The 10291-nt window shown below is 51.7% G+C and overlaps 1 long non-coding RNA gene across 1 annotated transcript; it reads right to left on the bottom strand.

Annotated features, from left to right (window-relative positions):
• Nucleotides 1-1824: 1824 nt before the first annotated feature.
• On the bottom strand, nt 1825-4330 carry LOC142018814 (uncharacterized). Its single transcript, XR_012646943.1, has 3 exons — nt 4199-4330; nt 3222-3345; nt 1825-2481 (listed from the first exon to the last, which is right to left on the bottom strand). It is a non-coding gene; the product is annotated as an uncharacterized LOC142018814 (long non-coding RNA).
• Nucleotides 4331-10291: the final 5961 nt, after the last annotated feature.

Raw genomic sequence — 10291 nt, 5'->3', positions numbered from 1 at the left:
AGGAGTCCTGATTCTCAACGTCCTGTCCTAACACACCACATTTCACTTCCCTCAGAGCTGGGAGCCATGTTTACCAGCCCTCCACTGCAAACACATAGAGGCTCTAACCCACTAAGCTCCCATCTCATTCCAGAGCTGGGAATGGAACACTGAAGTCCTGACTCCTTGCACCACCAGCTCTAACTCTGACCTCCAACCAGAAGTGGGCATGGACCCTGGAAGTCCTGACTCTCATGCCTTCTGCTCCGACCCGTTAGACTCCATTCCTCTTCCAGGACTAATAACCAGGAGTCCTGAATCTTAGCCTCTACTGCTCTGACCCATAGACATTACTCCCCTCACAGAACTGGGAACAGAACCCAAGAGTGCTGATGCCTAGCTTTAATCTCCAGCTGCGCTTCCTGTAAGGTGAGTGTTTGAGCAGCCGCCCAAGAGAGATTCAGGTGCTGCCCGGCTGATTAGCAGTGCCCACAGCCCCCCAGTGTCGGCAGCATGTGTTTCTACTGGTAGTGCACATCCCCATATGCCTTGGTGCACATAAAGCTTATTCTGCTCATGCATGAAAAATATTAACAGGAACCCTTACCACCAGGCCACTCAGTTACAACAGTATCAATCAAGATGGAGGATACTGCAGTCACAAGATGCAACTACACCCTGAGCAGACATACCTGAGCTAGCTTTAATCTTGCTAGCTCAGGTACCAGACCGGTGCTTCAGCACAGACTGCACAAGCCTGTCTGCAACCCAGGGTCATTATTTACCAGGGTAGCTCATGCTGAAGCACACACTGCAGCAGCTTCATTGTTCTGTGAGCCAAACAAGTATGTCCGCTCAAGTTGCAATCTTAGCCCTTAACTCAACTGCCAGTGCTGGATTTGAGAATCTGTCTCCTGCACATTGCTTTGTGAGAATCAAGCACATTTTTTGACTTAAAAATATCCTAAATTAACAGGATCAAAATGTGGCTCATCTACTGAAATATCCTGATACATTCTGCTTTAAATTCCACCTAACACTCAGGCAAGTGCAGCTATTTACTGTACAAAGAAAATACCTATGTGACATGCTGTTGCAAATAAACAGTTTCTGTTGCACTTTGCTGTGTTCCTGAAGGGAGGGCTCTGCATTCTTTGGAGGCTTGGCTCAGAAGTCAAACACAAATGCTGGTCCTGGTTACATCTTTGGTCTGTGGGGTGCTGGAGGGAACACAGCCATCCCATACAAATCATACTCTGCCCTTCTCTGTGTGAGCTTTTCATGTGTTGCTTAACCAAACCTCAAACCTCCAGGGGAATGGAGTGAATATTATTGTACCCACAGGCATGAATTTTTTTTTCCCGGTAGGTGCTCTATCCAGAGGCTCTGCTCCTACGCTGCCTGTTCCTGTCCTCACTCCACCCCTTCCCTTAGGGCTCTCTCCATGCACATGCTCTGCTGGCTCCTCTCTGCCTCTCCCAAGCACTTTGTGTCAGCTGCTTGCTACTCCACTGACCATCCCAGGGGCCACCGAACTGATCAGCAACCAGGCCAAGCCTCCCCAGAATCACTGTGGTTGGTGTGTGCCAAGCATCCCGTTTTCTCCTGTGTGCACATGAGCCCTGGAGTAGCCAAGAAGTTAGTATCTATGATTATACCTGTAACCCTTCTGCCGGAAGAAGTCGGCAGCAGCCAGGGCAGGGTTCAACAAGTAGGGGTTCCTTTTCATCCATCTCACACAGAACTGGCTCAAGCCCCCACCCAGTAGCCTGGGAAATTCACACACCCCTGGGCACCTCAGCGAGGCAATGCTTCCCCACTCGCAAGCACAGAGTCTGAGTGTAGAAAAGAACTGTAATGAAAGAGGGATAACGGACAATTAGCAAAAGCTCCGGAAAATACTACTCCCAGAGTTCATAACCAATCCTCAAGTAACTGTCCCACTTCAAATGGACTGAGAAGTCTGCTGGGCTTCTCAGGCTCACCAGCCCAATACTGTAAACAGCCAATCCACACACCCAACTTTCTCCGCACCCCCACTTCAAATGTCACACTTACAACTCAGTCCAGTAAGTGCAGGCCCTGACACCTCACGCCGATGCAGCCCCTCATGGAGCCTGAGGCAATGCCACCTTTGTGCCAGTCTGGCATTCTGCTTGCCAGCTGCCACACCATCTGTTCACCGGTTGCACTGCCCATCCACTGCTGCTCCTGCTGGCCGTCCGCCAGTGGTGCCGTCCATCCACTGCTGCTCCTGCTGGCCGTCCGCCAGTGGTGCCGTCCATCCACTGCTGCTCCTGCTGGCCGTCCGCCAGTGGTGCCGTCCATCCACTGCTGCTCCTGCTGGCCGTCTGCCAGTGGTGCCGTCCATCCACTGCTGCTCCTGCTGGCCGTCCGCCAGTGGTGCAGTCTGTCTGCTGCTGTTTCCATCCACTGTTGCTGTCCATCCACTGCTGCTCCTACTGGACATCCACCAGTCACACTGTCTGCTGTGGGCTTGGCCTGAAGCAAAACCCTGTGATTTCAGCTCTTAGGCTGTGTCTACACGGGCACAAATCTTCGAAATAGCTGTATTTCGAAGATTACTAATGAGGTGCTAAACTGAATATTCAGCACCTTATTAGCATTAGGACGCTTCCGGCCGCGGCACTTTGAAAGCGATCAGGATAAGGGGATTTTGAAAGGTGCGGGGTCCTTTCGAAAAGGAGCCCATGTAGCTGCGCTGAGCCGCGCGCTTTCGAAGCACTGTGGCCAGAAGTGTCCTAATGCTAATGAGGCACTGAATATTCAATTCAGTGCCTCATTAGTAATCTTCGAAATACAGCTATTTTGAAGATTTGTGCCCAGGTAGACACAGCCTTAGTGACATTAGCTGCCACCCAGTGATTTCAGCTTACAGCATCTACCAAAGTAGAGGTTCATATAAGATACCAAAGCTAGTATCCAGCTCTGTCTTTTAACAGGTAGGGCGGGCTAGTCAAACCAGGCTTACAGCTACAAGGCCAAGGCACTCAGCTAGCTGGTTCAATCCATATCCCTCCCCTTCTCCCTCACAATGCTTTAAACCAGGGAAGCCCTATGTAATCCATGTCTTATACACTTATGATGACTGCCCTGTCCTGCACAACGACTTGGAGCATTGGTGAGATTTCACACTGCTTATCCTGAGTGTTAGCATAAATTGTGATTTTACAACAATGCATTTACAATAGACAAAATCCCATTCCTTCCTTGATACCCACCAGGCTTTGTTTGCAAGGTATCACATATGCACTCCTTTGCGTTCTCAGGCAAATGATCTCTGGGAGACACATTCCTCCCAGCCTTCAGCAGCACTGCGTTCCTGCTGGCACATTCCTTACATCCCTGTGGTACAAAGTAACCAAGTAAGGCACAGACCAATTTGCCCAAGGATGTGGATGGAAAGGTCAGTGCCAGACCCAGGAACAGAACCCCTGAGTCCCCTCTCCCCATGAGACCCCACTCCTCTCCCAGAGTTGGGAACAGAGCCCAAGACTCCAAGCTATCAGTCCTCTGCTGCTACTCTAAGCACAAGACAACACTCCTCCTGCTGCTGTTTAGAACAAATCCCAAGCATCCCAGGGCAGGTCTACACTACCCCAGAAGCAAAACCCACTCAGGGGATGTCTAGTCTAGATGCACAAAATCGACCTTTCAGGGTTTGTCGTCACCCCCTGTACCCCTCACGGCACACAGTAAGGAAGGTCGATGGGAGAAACTCTCCCATCAACCGACCTTCCCCATTATAGACAGCCAAGTTAGCCAAGCGCAGATACGTCAATTTTAGCCACACAACTGCCATAGGTAGAATTGCATATCTGCAGTCAACTTTCTTAGTCTAGTGTAGACACAGCCTCCGTTTCCAATCCCCTGCTGTGATCACTAGACTACTTCCTTCCTTCCCAGCTCAGCAATCCAGACGCCCAGGCCCTCCCATTTCCTCTGCTAGATCATGAACCCCTTGTACAGGTGATAACAGAACCCAAGAGTCTTGACTACAAGTCCCCTCCACCGTGTATTGCTAATGCCCCAAACCCCATTTCACGCTATTCCCACAGCTGGCAACAGAACCCAAGAGATTTGACTCCAAGTCCCCTTGTTGTAACCACTGGACCCCTCTCCCCAGCCACACCTGGGAATAAAACTCAGTAGCCCTGACCCCCAGTCCCTAGGCTTTAAATAATAGACCTCTACTCACCTCCTAAAAACAGGTGTAACCCTTCCGCTGGAAGAAGTCGGCAGCAACCAGGGCTGGGTTCAACATCTAGGGCATGAGTGTCCAACCTTTTGGCTGGCCTGGGCTGCATTGAGTGAAGAGGAATTGTCTTGGGCTGCATATAACATATATAATATAGTTAATGTATATAAATCACATAAGAATGTTGAAAGTTTACGATCTTGTGGGGCAGCAGTACTAGTTGTCCAGGGCCGCATGCGGCCCGTGGGCTGGACACGCCTGATGTAGGGGGTCCTTTTCAGCCATCTCACATAGAACCAGCTTAAGCCCCCACCCAGTAGCCTGGGAAATTCACACACCCCTGGGCACCTCGGAGAGGCAATGCTTCCCCACTTGCAAGCACAAAGTCTGCGTGTAGAAAAGAAACTCTTAATGAAAGAGGCAGAAAAGCCATATGGCATAAGCTTGGAAAAATATCGCACCCACAGGTCATACCCAATCCTCAAGTAACTGTTCCAGCTCAAATGGATTGAGCAGTGTCCTTTGCCTCTCCGGCTCACCAGTGTAATACTGTAAACAGCCAATCCACACACCCAAACTTTCTTCGTACCCCCCTTTCAAATGCCCCACTTACAACTCTGTCCAGTTCATGCAGACCCTGACACCTAGCCCTGATGCTTTCCCTCATTGAACCTGAGGCAATGCCACCTTTGCACCAGTCCAGCATTCCACTTGCCCCCTGCCAGCTGCCCCACCGGCCACCCGCTGGTCGCTCCTGCTAGTCACCCACTGCTTGTCCTACTGGCCAGCTGCCGGTTGCACCAGCCAGCTGCCTGCTGCTTCTCTGACCGGTCGGTCACCTGCTGCTTCTCCTACCGGCCAACCGCTGGTCGCATCAACCAGCTGCCCGCTGCTTCTCTGATCAGCCACCCACCAGTCACACCTGCTGGTCGCCCGCTGCTCCTCCTTCCAGCCATCCACCAGTTGTGCCTACCGGCTGGCTGCTACTATCTTGTGGGTTTTGCTGTAGGTTTCCTATGATTTCAGCTCATAGTAGCACTCAGCTCTGGGCCTAGCCACAGCATCTCAATATCCACCAAGGTGGAGTCTCACAGAATAACGATAGAACCATCTTTAGATCTACTTTTGAACAGTGGGGAGGAGTGGGGAGACCTAGTCAAACCAGTCTTACAGCTGTTAGGCCAAAAGGCTTCCAGCCAGCTAGTTCAACCACTAGGCCTACCCACTTTTTCACCTCACACTGCTTATATGGAGGGAGCCCTCTGCCATCCATATCTGACACAGTAGTGATGACTGCCCTCTACCCCCACAACAACTTCAAGCATTGTTGAGACTCCACAGTTCTTACACTGCATAAATTGTGACTTTACAAAAACATGTTGTTTACAATAGACAAAACATTGCTTCATCTGCTCCCATCAGGCTTTGTTTACAAGGCATTACATATGCACACCTTTGCATTCTCATTCAAATGATCTTTGAAAGTCATTCCCAACTCCTTCAGCAGTACTGAGCTCCTGCTGGCACATTCCTTACACAGGAATGGAAGTCAGGAGTCCAAACTCTATGCCCTCTCCCCTCTGTTTTCACTCATTAGACCCAGAGCCAGGAATCAAACCCAGGCATCTAACTCACAGTCCCTCTTTCCCCCACACTGGCCACTGGAGCAGAGAAAACAACTCCACATCATTCCTTCCACATGAATGGATGACTGCACTTCCTGAAATGTCTTCTGGCCCAACAGGGAGTTGAGGAATGTTTGACTGTTAGTGTAAGCCCTTGCACCTAGTGATTATGGCTGCGAAAGGCTTCACAGCTTCAGTCATTAGCATCTGACCTTCGCCCAACACCAAAAGCACATGATCAACTGATGAAGCCTCTGGACTATGTCTTGCTCTTGAAAATAGCCCCAGAGTGGCTCTCTGCAGCAGTAGTTCTAAAATTGTGTTCCACAGAACACAAGTATTCTGTGAACAACTTGCAGGTGAGCCATGAGCATTTGGAAAAATACACTGATGGTCTATATTTTCTGTTATTAAAACCAGACACAATGTCACTTCTTCATTGCTGTGATATAGCTGATTAAATGACTTTATTTTGTTGTTCCTGGGTATGGGGCTGTTTGGGTTTTTGTTTTTTTGGTCAGACAGTTCTTTTTGTTTTCTGTTTTTTTTTTAAGAAAATGTTCATAGGTGTTCTGCGTAAAGCAATATGATTGTTTGGTGTTTCCTGGTCTCAAAATGTTTAAGAAATGCTGCTCCATGACATCCAATCTGCTCTCATGCCACCTTGATCAAAAAAGGTTCGAGATTAGCACCAGGCCTGGGAGAGCAAGTAAACGGCTCCTCAGCTGACAATTCACTTTCATTGCTTCAGACCTTTAAAAGCCAGATGGAACCATTAGATCTTCTTTGTCTCACCTCCTGTAGAACCGCAGATCAGAGAAAGTCACCCAAATACCTCTGCACTAAGCCCAACAACTGGGGATTGGCTAAAGCTCTTACAGGAAGGCACCCAGCTTTGGCTTGAAGACCTCAGGAGATGGAAACTCCATCCCTTCCCTTGAGAGTTTGTCTCAATGGTGAATCAATGGTGACGGTGTATTCTCTCTAACCGGAACTGGTCTGATTTCACCTTCCAACCTTTGGCTCTTGTTCACCCTTTCTCGGCTAGGTTTAAACCCCATCTGGAACTGTGAAGAAAGCATCCAAAGCACTCCTTTAGAGCTTGGTGATTTTCTTCCATAAAGGGGCATTACACTGTAATAAATTCACCTCTTGACCTAAAAAGCAGCAGCTTTTCAAGCCTCTCACTATCAGGCACTTTCTTGAGCCCTTGAATAATTTCTCTGGCTCTTTTCTACATCCTCTCCAATTTTCCAATGACCTTTTTAAAAAGCACACCCAGGGATGGATGCAATGTTCCAGAATTCATTTCACCAATACCATGAACAGAGGGAAAATCATCCTTCTCCTTCTCATAGCTCTCTTGCTCATACAGCCAAGAATCCCAGCAGCCTTTTCTGCACCCACCTTGAACTTAGCATTCATGTTGAGTTGGAGTATTTGTTTATCACTTGTTTCTTTTTAGAGTCACCACCACTTTCTCAGACACAGACCCTCATTCTGCAGGGGTGGCCTCCTTTCCTTGCTATATTGCTAGAAATGAGGTACTTTGTTAAGAAATTGTGCCATAAATGTAAACCAATGAGATTAGTTAAATGTTGAAACAATTTACCAAGGGCTGTGACAGAGTCTCCACCACTGGCAATGTTAAGATCAACAAAACCGGACATTTTTGTAAAAGAATATACTTTGGCTGACACTGGAACTAATCAAATGTTATGGACTTTGTTATATAGGGTAGCAGAACAGATGCTCCCAGTGTAACATGACATTGTTAGAACAGAAAACAAAGCTGAGAATAATCAGAGGGTACAATGGATGGATCTGGCTTCACCCGGCATAAACCCGCTTAGGTCCACCAAAGTCAATTTACACCAGTTGAGTATGAGGTAGGGCAGAAGTTTCAAATGCTTCTTGTGGCATTGAATTCCACTGTCTAATTGCATCTTAGCCTGTGTCTACACTAGCCCGCTACTTCAAAACAGCAGGCACAACTCTGAAGCAGCGTGCATCACGTCTACACATGCCACACGCTACTTTGAAGTTGAAATCAGTGGTAGGTGCGGAGACATTGAAATCATTATCCCAATGAGAACAGCACGCTACTTCGACATCCAATGTCAAAAAATGATGCTTGTAGATGCTCTGCATCCTGCTACTTCGAAATAGTGGGGTCCGCCATGGCGGTAATCAGCTGGGACATGGTGACGTGCTATCCAGCCCATGCAGGGCTCTATGGTCTGTGCGCACAGTGGTTCTTAAAGCCCCATGGACCCTGAAACCCCAATACAGGATGCTGAGAGCGTGCAGGCAGCAGCCATCACATGTGCTGTCCCTGCAAGCCCCAGCCAGACCCCCAGCAGCTGACAGCAAGGGATGGCAACTAGCCAGCCACACGAGCGCCCACAGGGCTCCTGAGCCTCCACACAGGGGGCAGACAGTGCAGCCCATCCTGTACCGAGGCTGAGCTCTGGGACCTGCTGGGGCTCTGGGGCGGAACGCAGCCACCTTTGCCCAGCTGGCTGACCATCTGACCGCCCGGAGTCACCCTGCCTGCACTCCTGACCACGCGTGCAGCCAGGTCAAGGAGCTGCGGCAGGGTTATGCCCAGGCTCAGGACTGGGCCAGCCAGTCGGGGACCGCCCCCCGCTGCTTGCCCCTATTAATAGGAGCTCAGGGCCATCCTGGGCTCCCAGGACACCTCCTCCCTCTGCAGCCGTCCTTGACACCATGGCCGAGGAACCCCAGCAGGTCACAGAGCAGGAGCCAGGCCCAGAGGCCAGCACCACCACACCAGCGCTGCAGCCGGAGCCGGGCAGCGAGGCAGCAGGGTGGTCCAGTGAGGAGCGGGAGCTGGTGATGGACCTCCCCTCCTGCTCCACCAGTCGGGCATGTGCCAGACAGGCATCCCCCGACCATGGTGGTGGACCCTCAGATATGTACCCCACAGGGCACGTAACCCTGGGGCATGGGCACCATACATGACTGGGGGCCTCCCACACCACCTGCAGACCCCAACCCACCCAAGCCCAAGCAGACCACGGCTGCCAGGGCCTGTCAGCACCTGGTCCTGTGGACAGCATCACACCCTAGCGGCCGTCCACAGGGCCACCACACCAATGGATGGGGGATGGGGACCCAGTGCCCACGAGGGGGGAATGAGGGGGACATGGGCCAGAGGGCAGGGCTCGGTACTCATGGTTGTCTTCTTTCTTCCTCTGTATCTGCAGCCACACCATCCGAGGGCCAGGAGAGCATGGCACTGTCCATGGTCCTGGACAGTGCCCCAGAGGCATTGGACGGCAGCTGCCAGGAGGAACCATCTCTTCTGGGATGGGCCCACTCTCACTGGAGCCAGAGGCAAACGGTTGCAGACCCACTCATGGCCACCTCCCTCTGGTGCCAGGTCGAACTCACAGAGCGGTACCTCCACTTTGAGAAGGGGGAGGCTGCCTGGCACCGGGAGGCCTGGGAGCATTCATGCGCAGCTTCGACAACCTGGAGGCCTCATACGGGGAGCTGGTGGCCTAGCTGCCCCCCCGCTGCCCCTCCCACCGTGGCCCCACCCGACAGCCTCCCAGGTGAGAAGCACGCTGGTCCTGCATGCTGGCCCGAGACTGAGCCCTGGCCTTACTTGCCCATGTTCCCTGACCCCACCCAGCCTTGCTGGGGACCCAGGATGGAGGGGAGCATAGAAGCCGGAGCTGGCAGGGGTCGCACCCCTCCACTCCTGCCCCAGAGTGATGGGCCAACGGCTGGGCCATCCAAGTGCCCCTCCTGTAAATAGTTGACTCCCCCCATGAAAATAGTTTTCAATGTTGTTTGTTAAACATAAGTTTTATTCAAAGGTGCATTTGTTTTCAATATACATACAGTTCCCGTTTCCCAAACCCCTGTGTGCTCGTTGGAGAGGGGAGCATGCGAGAAACCCAACAGGGGTGGCTGGGGCTTTGGTTCCTGGGACCCCTGCTCAAAGTACTGCCACAGGGCCTCCCGGACGTGGATCTCGTCCTGGTGGGCCTCGTGGCTAGGGTCAGCAGCTGGCTGGGAGTAGCCTGTGCCTGCCTCAACTGCCCACGCCTGCACAAAGGCCACCCCTTACTCTCCACGATGTTGTGGAACATGCAGCAGGCACCCACCACCTAGGGGACGTTGAGGATGCCCACATCTAGGCGGGCGAGGAGGCAGCACCACCACCCCATCAGGCGGCTAATGTTGTGCTCAACCACCTGGCGGACACGGTTGAGCTGTCCATTGAACTGCTCCTGGCTGGCAGTGAGGTGGCCAGTATACAGCCTCATGAGCCAGGGCTGGAGCAGGTAGGCAGTGTCAGCCGTCAGGCAGAGGGGCATGGAGGTGCTCCCCCACGAGATCTCCCTCTGGGGGATGTAGGTCCTTTCCTCCAGCTGGTGGCACAGGCCTGAGTTGCAGCAGACCCACATGTCGTGGGTGCAGCCAGGCCAGCCCA

Source organism: Carettochelys insculpta, chromosome 11, assembly GCF_033958435.1.
Source record: "Carettochelys insculpta isolate YL-2023 chromosome 11, ASM3395843v1, whole genome shotgun sequence".
NCBI lineage: Eukaryota > Metazoa > Chordata > Testudines > Carettochelyidae > Carettochelys > Carettochelys insculpta.
This window is presented reverse-complemented; position numbering and strand designations above follow the sequence as displayed.